Here is an 11409-nt window from a genome sequence, read left to right on the forward strand (position 1 = left end):
AGCATTCTCTATGGGAACAAATGAGATTAACGGGAGTGGAGGGGATGTAAAAGGGGGAAAGATGGGAGTAGAACAGAGGGAAAACACCCAAAGTCCATTACTCACTCATTTGAATATGTGCTTGTGTAACCCGGTGCCAGATATAAGGAACATACAACAACACACACAAGCTCATCATACAGGTTGCATATGAGTGTACATCTCAGTACTCAGGAGCCTGAGACAGGAGGATCGCTGATTTTAGGTCAGTCAGCACCACAGAACAAAACCTCGTGACCCTTGAAGTGAGCGTACAAATAATTCATCGTATGCTAAAGAAACACAGAGCAGCCATGATGAGCCAGCCGGCAGCCCTGGCTACTTCGGGAAGCAACTCAGCCACAAAAAAAAAAACTCAAAAAAAAGAAAAAAAAAAAAAAAAAAAAAAAAAACCACATCATAAAGGAGATTCCATGTGTTACACAATTTGCTCAGTTATAAAACTAACACATGAGTGAGCTGGAGCCTAAAAACTTACGACTTTAAGCCAGGCATAAGACAGACCTCTTTTCAGGCCTGGTGGTGGAGGCAGGAGAATCAAAAGTTCAAGGCCAGCCTTCGTTTAGGTTCAACTTGACTGCATGAGATCCATATTCCTTCTGATAAAATAAAAATCTGCCTTCAGTATCTGGAAAAGTGATTAGTTAAATGCCCTTTACGTATATAACTTCAAAAACTATTTGATGTGTGTAAGTGTTCTTCCCGCACTTATGTAAGTGTGTGTACCTGGTGATCAGGAAGGCCAGAAAAGATCACTGGATCCTTCTCTGTAACTGGAGTTACAGATGGTTGTAAGCTACCACATGGATGCTGGGAATCACACCTTGGTCCTCTGGAAGAGCAGCTAGTAGTCTTAACCCTGAACCATCTCTTGAGCCACTCCCCCCAATAACTTCATGTTTTTTGTTTGTTTCATCCATTTCCCACAATTTTTGTCTTCATTAATACAGGAAAACAAATCCAGGCATGAAAATTTGTCATAGATTTTAAGAAGTTAAGTCTGCTTTATAGAAATAGAAAATCAGAAATAAAAGTGTTTTGGGACGGTCAGGTTTGATGTATTCTGATATTATAATACTTGCTGATTGGATTTTGCAAACTCAACCCAAACTTGCCTCCATCAGACTGGCTTGAAGGCATGTCTACAGAGGTTGTTTGTTTGTTTGTTTTATTAATGACTAATGTGAATGGTTGCAAGCCACAGTGGCTGGTGGTCCTGGATTGTATAAGAAAGCAGGTTGAGCAAGCCACGGGGAGCAAGACAGTGAGCAGCATTCCTCCATTGCCTCTGCTTCAGTTCCTGCTTCCAAATTCCTGTCTTGAGTTTCCACCTTGGCTTTTTTTCCATCATGAACTGTGACCCATAAGCCAAATAAACTCTTTCCTTTCCAAGTTCTTTTGGTCAGTGTTTTCACATAGTTTAAGTATGTTATAGTTTAGGTCAACAATCAATATTATATCCTACCCTCCTACTGAGTCTGAGAATGAAGGCTTTTGTGTATTTGCCACCAGGGACTTTGTTCACTAACTGATACTTGAAGTAGGTTTTACTTATTCTTCTTTTGAACTCTACTCATCCACCACTCGAACAGGCCACACATTTACAAGTATTAACTCTATTAACAGAGTTGGAAGCTTGCAGTCTTGAGTTACCAAAAGGAAAGAGTTCTTCTAGCCCTGTCAAGTACTTTAGTCAATGCACACTTAGGTGACTGAATTATCTTTCATTTTGTAAGCTCTTTACTTTCTCTTTCTCTCTCTCTCTTTCTCTCTCTCTCTCTCTCTCTCAACTGAAGACCACAATATTCCTTCCTTTAATTGGATAATTTCAGACATGGGCCTTATTCTTTCTGTGTATTCAAATTCGTGCAGTCATTTTCTCTGGAGAATATAGTAGAGTTCCAAAGGGTTCCCCTTCAAGTCTAGAACAGTGTAGATCTGCTTCTTGTACGTTATTGGAGCAGGACCCTCTTTCTGCTTGTGATCCAGATAGACTCAGTACTTTACAGTGGTTGCCTTCTGATTATAGCCCAGCCTTTACTCCTTGAACCAGCCCTCCCATGGGTACCGCATAGGTTTCTGGCTCAAAATTGTTCTCCCACATCTGGACTTTAATGGCACTTTTGGTAATGCTATTTGTTAACACCGAGAACACTGACATCATGTGCTGTGTCTATAATTCTGATCTTCTTCGAGGGCTGTCAATTGTAGACCTAGGTGACACCCCTCTAGTCCTCTCTAAGCCTGCCACTATAGGCCTTTCATGGTACCTGGCACATAGGAGCTCAAGAAGTAGAAATTATTGTGATGATAATTATGGCAACAAGCACTGTGTATGGTGTTAATATTTAGCTCCAATGCCTGGCTCACTAGGTGTGTGTTTATAAATGTAACCAATAACTAGAATAAATGCTGAGCAGTTGTAAGACCCAAACTGAGCGTCACAGGATCTGCACAGCTGCAGTTCATAATCAGCAGAGGTGGAAGAATTCCATCTGGAAGAATTCTTTTTGAATAGTGACTGTGGAGGCTGAGTTTGGAAGAGGGCACCCACCGGGCAGAATTCTAAATCACCCTTAAATCAAAGAAACTCACGATTATTAAAGAGACTCCTGAGCTGAGGGGTCGAGAAGCTTGTCTAGAATACACAAGGCCCTGGGATCAGTCCTGAAAGCAGCATTTCTACCACAACCACAACCACTGGAAGAGGCTCTGGTGATGAAGGGTGACTATAATCCTTAGGGAGAGTTGAAGTTTGGAACTGTAGTACTCTCACCGACCTAAAGGTGAGGCTCAAGAGCAGTGGGATTTAACAGTGGCTCTCTAGGAAGCAGCGTGAGCTATAAACTCTACCAAGAGGTAACAGCGCCAAAGACCAAGGTGGCACGCACCATCTGGACTCCAGTCTTTGCCAATGTTAAGTTTCAAAGCAGAAAGAGGCTTGGGTATATAGAGGCGATAAGTGAATGACTACAGAGAGATCAGATGGGTCAAACATGAATGACTTCTGTTTTAGGCAGGGATGGTGGCAATGTTGAGATCCGAAGTAACACTTGGAGCCAAGGGGACAGCTAGTCTAGTGCTTAAAAAGGTTGGGCTGAATTTGCTAGTGGTGGAGCCGTTGGTAGAGCATCGAGCCCTGTTGGTCATTACAATGCCGTGGCACACATTACAGCTTTTCAGCACCCAGTGTGATGGGCTTTAGGGTGCTGGTGTCTACAGAAGGTTGAAGTAACAAGCATAAGCTTGCTTGGCTCTAATGTGTTCTCACCACTTGGTCTTTCATGTTTCTTGACTTCTGTATCTTAGACACCAGCTGTCTATCTTTTATTGTTATTTGATTTGTTTGTTGTCATTTGGATTAGATTCTCCATAAGGGATTTTTGCTTCTTTGTTTTGTGGTTCGTGGTACAGCACTGCACATAAATCATGGTCTTTCTAGCTGAAGGAATTATCTTCTGCAATACTCCCACCAAGTGGCCATTGCGACTGTACCTGAATATACTGAAAGACTGAGAAAGTTAGTCTCCTGTTAGCATCCTAACTCATCTTTCTGTGTGTGTGTGAGTGCGTGAGTGCGTGTGCGTGTGTGTGTGTGTGTTTCGAGAAAGAGTTTCGATGTAGCTTTGGCTGTCCTGGAACTCACTCTGTAGACCAGGCTGGCTTCAAACTCCAGAGATCCACCTGCCTCTGCCTCCTGAGTGTTAGGATTAAAGGCCTGTGCTACCACTGCCCCACCCTTATTCATCTTTTGACACAGTCTATTGGAAATAATTATCCTAGTTTCTAATCATTGACTTAACTCCCATCCTTGGGGCAGGTGGAACAAATTAAAGCCTTTTATATATGACCCCCTCTTCAGAAATCAAGATCAAATGGTACTGTCCTTTCCTAGTTCATTTGCTTTGTTTTGCTATATCAGTAATCCCATGGTTTTCAACTCTTGTTGTTAAATATCCCTGTCAACAGCTTCTTGCTTTCTTTTTTATATATTTAAGAAAATATGTATGCAATATATCTTACCTAGAGATTAGTGTGTATTCTATCAGCATGGAACAGAATAAGACAATGACCTCTTTTCCATTCTAGATACTATAACAATATAAGACTATATAAACTTCTCTCTCTCTCTTTTGGCAGGCAAGCATAGTCTTCACTTGCGTTAAGCTTGTATCTAAGTGAGTATTCCTATATATACTTAATATATAGTACTATTAAGCCAGTTATGCAATTATTATGCATATTATGCATGATATTATTCAATTATTTGGGGGAGAGGGTAGATGGGCTAGCTTCTTTCCCACATTAATATGTCCTGAGTTTGAGACCTGAATGTTCAGCCTTGGGTTTTGGATCCCTTAGTTTTCTAAGCCACATTAAATGAATAATGGCTCACGGGCTGAATTTCAGCTTAAGCTAATCAAGTTTTGTGTTATTTCATGATCTCAGACTGTAGCCTTCTTCAAAATTATCCATCTTACAAGTAACTTATTTTGTCACTAGATTGATTATAAATGATTCAATTTAAAGCCATTATCACTCCTAGAAAAAAGTAAGCATAAACATCTACTACATTAATGGCAGTATGTTTATCAGTACCTGTAGACAATTTCTATCCAGATACCTTTCTAATAATAATTATTATTATAGAATTAATTTCTAATAATTAATAATTATCCATGCAGATACTACACTGCATGGATAATCGGATACATGCAGTCTTTCTATCCATGTTTTTCCAATAAAATAAGAGTCAGTTCTTGACCTGGGACATTAATATCCAAAGTTCTCTTCTTGGTGACTAAAATGTTGCTCTCACTAATAACAAATTCCCCCAATCACAGAATCATTAGTCTAATGCTTAATGCAGAATTCATGAGATACCAAATAATTCCCTCAATGCAGAAGTTAAATCTAGTATTAAAACCTGTTCATTTACTGAGTTCTGTGTTCTTTCTCTTCAACTACAGATCTTTTAGATTATCAATTCTCAAAATACAAGCAGATAGCTGTGTTACCTGTAGCAAGATGGATTTCTTAAGAAGAAGAAGAAGAAGAAGAAGAAGAAGAAGAAGAAGAAGAAGAAGAAGAAGAAGAAGAAGAAGAAGAAGAAGAAAGCAAATTCTCTCTATAACTCATTCCCGGTCAATGTTCATGTGAAACTTGGAAATCTGATCAATACCACAGCATGAGATGAGCCAAATGAGAGTGCCTAATGCCACACCATCTTCTGTTTCTTCCTAAACTAACGGATCACTCTGGAACCGAGGTCAAGAGCAAGTTGAAGCAAGGAGGAAAACTGAGTCACACTTGGCTGGCCTCTTCCTTTTTATGCTCGTCACACTACAGGCCTGAGCATGATGCCGTCTTCTTTTTAGGGTGAGCCTGTTTCCCTCCTCCATGAGTCTAATCCAGACAACCCCTCATAGCCGTGCCCACAGGCTTGTCTCCTAGGCGATTCTAGATCCTATTAAGTTGGCCATCATTATTAATCATCTGTGGTGGTTTGAAAGAAAATGGCCTCATAGGGAGTGGCACTATTAGGTGTAACCTTGGAGGAGGTGTGGCCTTGTGGGAGTGGGTGTGGCCTTGTTGGAGGAAGTGTGTCATTGGAGGTGGGCTTTAAGGTTTCAGATACTCGGGTCAGGCCCAGAAGTAGAACTCTCAGCTACCTCTCCAGCACCACGTCTGCCATGCTTCCCACCATGACAGTAATGAACTAAACCTCAGAACCGGAAGCCAGTCCCAGCCAAATGCTTTTCTTTATAGGAGTTGCCGCGATCATGGTGTCTCTTCACAGCAATGGAAACCCAAAGAAAGACACCATCATCACACGCAGGAGAAAAATTCAAGTTCATTTGAGACATTCCGATTTGGCGATGAGGCCTCTTCTAGTAGGCCTTCAGAGATTTTCCTTTCCAGGCCTCCTTTCACCAATCAGTCAGGGATGTTTAGCTTGGTTCAGGGAAGTACCATTCAAATGCGGCTTTACTGGGGTTTACACTCAAGTACCAAGGAAACAGCATTCCAGACAGAATTCTTGGCCTGGTTAACTCCCTGTGGAGAAAAGCTTACATCTGAGACATTCTCTGTTGGTACCCCAGGAGTGGTCATAGCAGGAGTAGTTTCAGAGGGAACAGCGACTATACATGTGGGATCTGTCAGGATGCATCTCCTACAAAAATCGGCTTTTCCTCAAAAAGGCGGAAAAACCAGGCCTTTCCCATTTGGCCTCCTCATTACCATGACAAGAGGTTTTTGTTGATGTTGTTTTGTTTTGTTCTCGATCTTTAAAGGCCACCGGCAAAGGTTAGTCTGCTCTGTAGCTTCTTGGTGCAGTCAAGAGAGTGTCCTGATGGATCCTAGCAAGCTGTGAAAATCTCACCAAGTGCTGCGTATGGGTCCAGTCCTCGCTCAAAGTACCAGGGGAAAGCAGGAGCCAGCTCAGGTATGGTAAACCTGACCGTTTCGCCAATGGACGTGGTCATGGGTGACTCATCTTCGGCTGCGAACTGCCTCGCTTGGTTGCTGAGAGCAAGCTACACCCTTGTCTAAGTTGCTCCATATTGTTTAAAACAGTGCTGTTCTTTAAAAGGTGGTTGATTCATTGTTCTAGACAGCGATTCTCAACCTGTATCAAATACCCTGCATGTCAGATACTTACATTACAGTTCCTAACAGTAGCAAAATTACAGTTATGAAGTAGCAACGAAGTAACTTTATAGTTGGGGGAGGGGGTCCCCACAACATGAGGAACTGTACTAACGGGTCCCAGGGTTAAGAGGGTTGAGAACCACCGCTCTAGGAAATTCTATTTTACAAGCAGTTTTTCCCTCCGCTTCGAGGGAGAAGGATGGCTGCAGCCCCTGTGTGAACTAGGAGACCATACCACCCATCAGGCAGCCCATCCAGCATCCTGAAACTAGAAAGAGGCCCACCCAGTAAGCTTATTGGGGAGAATTAAAATTGTAGGGGCCCATGAACCTACTAAAGTCACATCAGGGAAAGCAGACCCAGCAATTTATTGGATGTACCAGATCAAGGAAAAGCTATAAGTTCATTGTCTGCGCCCCACCTCCACAAAAGTGATGGACACTTATTCAGCCTATCACCTGATACCTATGTGTGTAAGGCAGGGGCCCAGGACCCCTGACTTGATTCACTCCCTTCTTGACTGCCTGCCCATCCACCTGTTGGCCCGTCTGGACTGGGACCTGACCCACTATTTCCTGCTCTTGACTCATTTCCTGCTTGGGACCCAGTTTGACCTTCCACCTCTCGGCTGAATTATGCAGCTCTGTTATCTCACTCAGGAGCCCCCTGCTGGAGCCAGTCTGCTTCATTATCTTATCTATAAAGACTTTTTCTCAGCCCGGTTCTGCAGCCACTGGGCCCTGTTGCAGCTCCTTAACGAGGATTTAGTCTGTGACCCATACTTATGGACAGAGATGTATTTCTTGAGTGCCATGGTGATGGGAGTTAGTACTTGGGTTAAAGATCGGAATAAAGAACTTGCATTTGCTTCTGCCAGGATAAGAAGGTAGACAGATTTTTATGACAAATTGCTGTCATTGAGACCGCTAAGCTTTAAGCTGGGCAGTGGAGGGGCATTCCTTTAAACTTTGGAGGCAGAGGCAGGTGGATCTCTGAGTTTGTGGCCAGCCTGGTCTACAGAGTGAGTTCCAGGACAGCCAGGGCTACACAGAGAAAGCCTGTCTCAAAAAACCAAAAAAGAAGAGGAAGAAGAAGAAAAGAAGAAACTGCTCAACTTTGTGAATTTATTGTTATTCAATAAATTCTGACATTGTGGAAAGAAACAATGTTTTATCTATGCCTCTGGCAGCAGGACACTAGCTCATAGAAAGCCTTCAGTGGGTATCCTGATCATGTTAAAGCCTGCTGGTTTCCTTTTCCTTAGAATTTTCTAGTAGAAAGGCTTGGTACACAGCGCAGAAAGAGGTCTTTCTCTGAGTGATACCTCGCTAAGGTGAGGATGAGACAGGGAAAGGGAGGCTAATGGGATAGGGGTCATAAAAACAGGAGGGGGAGAAGAGGGGCCAGCAAGAGTGGGGAGAGAAAGTCTAGGGGTTCCACGAGATGAAGGGGGTTTTCTCCTCCCTTTATTCACCTTCCATCACGGTGCTCCTACTGAGCTCTTCCTTCCAAGAGACTCAGGTTTGTACTATTTTTAAAAGCGGCTGACTGTCAGCTGCCTCTAGCCAGTTTTCTTGTACCTCATCTGCAGCCAGTCTCTCGTGCAGGTCCCCCCTGGACAAGCTCTTACATACTGCTCTCTGCTCAGGATCTGTCCCTAGCCTGCTTTTCATCTCATTTGAGTTAGTTTCCAGATCTCTCTGACAAATGCCTAGCAGATGGAAAAACAAAACAACTCAAAGGAAGACAGGCTCATTACCACATCTCTGTTTCAGACATTTCAAACCGTGAAGTCTGGGCTGGTTGCTTTAGGTCTCAGACAAGCCCGACTGACTGTCTAGTACACTCTGGGTTAAATGTAGGTTCCAAGCTGGTATGGTGGCACACGCGTGGAATCCCAGCACTTGGGGAGGCAGAGGCAGGCAGATCTCTGTGAGTTCAAGGCCCGCCTGGTCTGCAAACAGAGTCCAGTACAGCCAGGGCTACTGAAAAACCCTGTCTTAGTGGGGGAGGGGGAGGTAAAAAAATGTAGGTTCCACACATGTGATGGCTGTTCTTGGTTGTCAACTTGACTACATCTGGAATTAATTAAAACCAAATGGATAGGCATTAATTCTTCTTTGAAGGTCTAATAGAATTCTAGACTGGCTCCACCTGGCCCTTTGGTAGGTCATATAACTCATTTATTAAGAAATTCATCCATTTCTTTTAGGTTTTCCACTTAGCTGACATACAGATCTTTAAGGTATGTCCCTATGCTTCTCTGAATGTCCTCAGTGCCACTTGTAATGTCCCCCTTTTGATTTTTAATTTTACTTATTTAGATCCTTTCTCCCTTTTTTTTTTCTTTTAGTTAATATGACTAAGCATTTGCCACTCTTACTGATTCTTAGGGAAACACCTATTTGTTTCATTGGTTCTATTTGTTGTTTCCATTTCATTAATTTCAGCCTTCGTTTTGATTATTTCTTGGTGTCTACTGGTTTTGGATGTCATTCCTTCTTGTTGTGCTAGAGCTTTCAGGTGTATCACTAAGTTGTTAGTCAGAGAGGTCTCCAGTGTTTTAATGTATGCCATTGGTTTAGGTAGGTTGCGTTTTCATCCAATTCTAAAAGGATTGTAATTTCTTTTTCTTTCTTTCTTTCTTTCTTGACACGTTTTTCATTCAGAAGTGAGTTGCTCAGTTTCTGTAAGTTTGTCTAGTTTCTGCTGTTGTTGATATCCAGCTTTAGTCCGTGGTGGTCAGATAGGATGCAGGGGGTTATTTCAAATTTCTCACGTATGTTGAGCGTTGTTTGTGTCTTCTTAGTCTGTGGTTACTTTTGGAGACAGTTCCACGAGCTACTGAGAAGAAAGTACATCTGTGGTATTTAGGTGAACGTTCTGTAGATGTCTGCTAGAGCCTTTTGATTTATGATGTTATTTAATTCCAGGTTTTCTCTGTTTAGTTTTTTCCTGGGTGACCAGTCTGCTGATGAGAGTGGAATATTCAAGTTTCCACTCTCAGTGTGTGAGGCTCAATATGTGATTTTAGCTGTGGCAGTGTTTCATATATGAACTTGGGTGCACTTGAGTTTGGTACATAGATGTTAAGACTTGGAATGTCCTCTTGGTGGATTTTTTTTTTCTTTCATGAGTAAGTACTGCCCTCTATCTCGTCTCATTAGCTTTGCTTTATAGTCCATTTTGTCAGATATTAAAATGGCTACACCTGCTCGCTTGTTGGGTCCGCTTGCTGGAAGGCCTTCTTCTGTTTTTTTACCCTGAGATGATGGCTATCCTTCTTGGATGCAGCAGAAAGATGGACACTATCTTCCAATCCAGTCTGTTAGTGAGTGCCTTTTTATTGGGGAACTGAGACCATTAACATGGAGAGTTATGGATGAGCAGTGTTTATTGATTCCTGTTATTTTATTGTTATGGTGTGAGTTTTCCTTCCTCTTTTAATGAACTATTCTGGGGTTATTTATCGCCTGTGTCCTTTTGGGTGTGGTTAACCTCTTCAGACTGAAGTTTTCCTTCAAGTGCCTTCCTTAGCACTGGATCGGCAGAGAAAAACATTCGGTTTTATCATGGGATGTTTTTCTTTCTCCATCAATTGGAATTGATAGTTTTGCTGGTTATAGTAGTGTAGGCTGACATGTTTGTCAAACATTAGTCCAAACCGTTGTGGCTTTTAGTGTCTCCATTGAGAAGTCAGTGAATTGTTTTTCTGTTTGTTTTTTTTCTCTGCTGCTTTTAATATGCTTTCTTCTGTGTGTTTAGTGTTTTCATTATTATATATTATGGGGAGTTTCTTTTCTAGTCTTTTTTGGTGTTCTATATGCTTCCTGTACACTAATAGACATCTTCTTCTATAGGGCGGTGTTCTTTTCCCCCATGGGTTTGTTAAAAAATATTTTCTGTGCCTTTAGCCCGGGTTTCTTCTCCTTCCTCTATCCCCATTCTTCATATATTTGGGTTTTTCACAGAGTCCCAGATTTCCTGGATGTTTTATGCCTGGATCTGTCTTAGATTTGGCATTTTCTTTGGCTGACGTATCCATTTCTTCTACTCTGTTCTACAGCCGAGATTCTCTCTTCCATGTCCTATACTCTGTTGCTGGGGCTTACCTCTGAGGTTTTGTTTGACATCCTAAAGTTTTCACCTTCAGTTTTTGTGTTTTCTTTAGTGATTCTATTTGTTAAATTCTCTCATGTTATGAATTGTTTTCATTATTTCATTCTACTATGTTTTGACAGACTTCATTAAAGGACTCATTCGTATTCTCTTTCAGGTCCTTGAACATATTCATAATTGCTATTTTTGACAAGACAAGTCCTTGTCTTGTGCTTCAGCTATCCTGCATTTCTCGGGGCCTTCTGCATTGGGCTTACTGCCCTCTGGCAGAAGTGTATATATTGACTTGGCTGGTCATGTTTATGCTTTTGCCTTGGGATCTAGTTACAACGTTTGAGATGTTTCTTGGTGTCATCTTGTCTTGTCTTTGTTGAGTTGGCATTCTCTTCTTTGGTTGCTATTGCCGTCCCTGAGTCCTAGTCAAGTGGGGTGGCCATGGTGGCCGTGGTGGCTGTGGTAGAGAGCATTTCGGTGGGTAGGTAGGTGGCAGAAAGGAATGGAGATAGTCAAGGAGGAATGCCTGAAGGGGGTCTGGGGGAAAGAGCCTAGTATAACTTGAGGTCAGGCACTGATACCAGCCGTAATGCTTTCTCCGCT

Source organism: Psammomys obesus, unplaced genomic scaffold (assembly GCF_907164565.1).
Source record: "Psammomys obesus unplaced genomic scaffold, mPsaObe1.curated_primary_1811, whole genome shotgun sequence".
Lineage (NCBI taxonomy): Eukaryota > Metazoa > Chordata > Mammalia > Rodentia > Muridae > Psammomys > Psammomys obesus.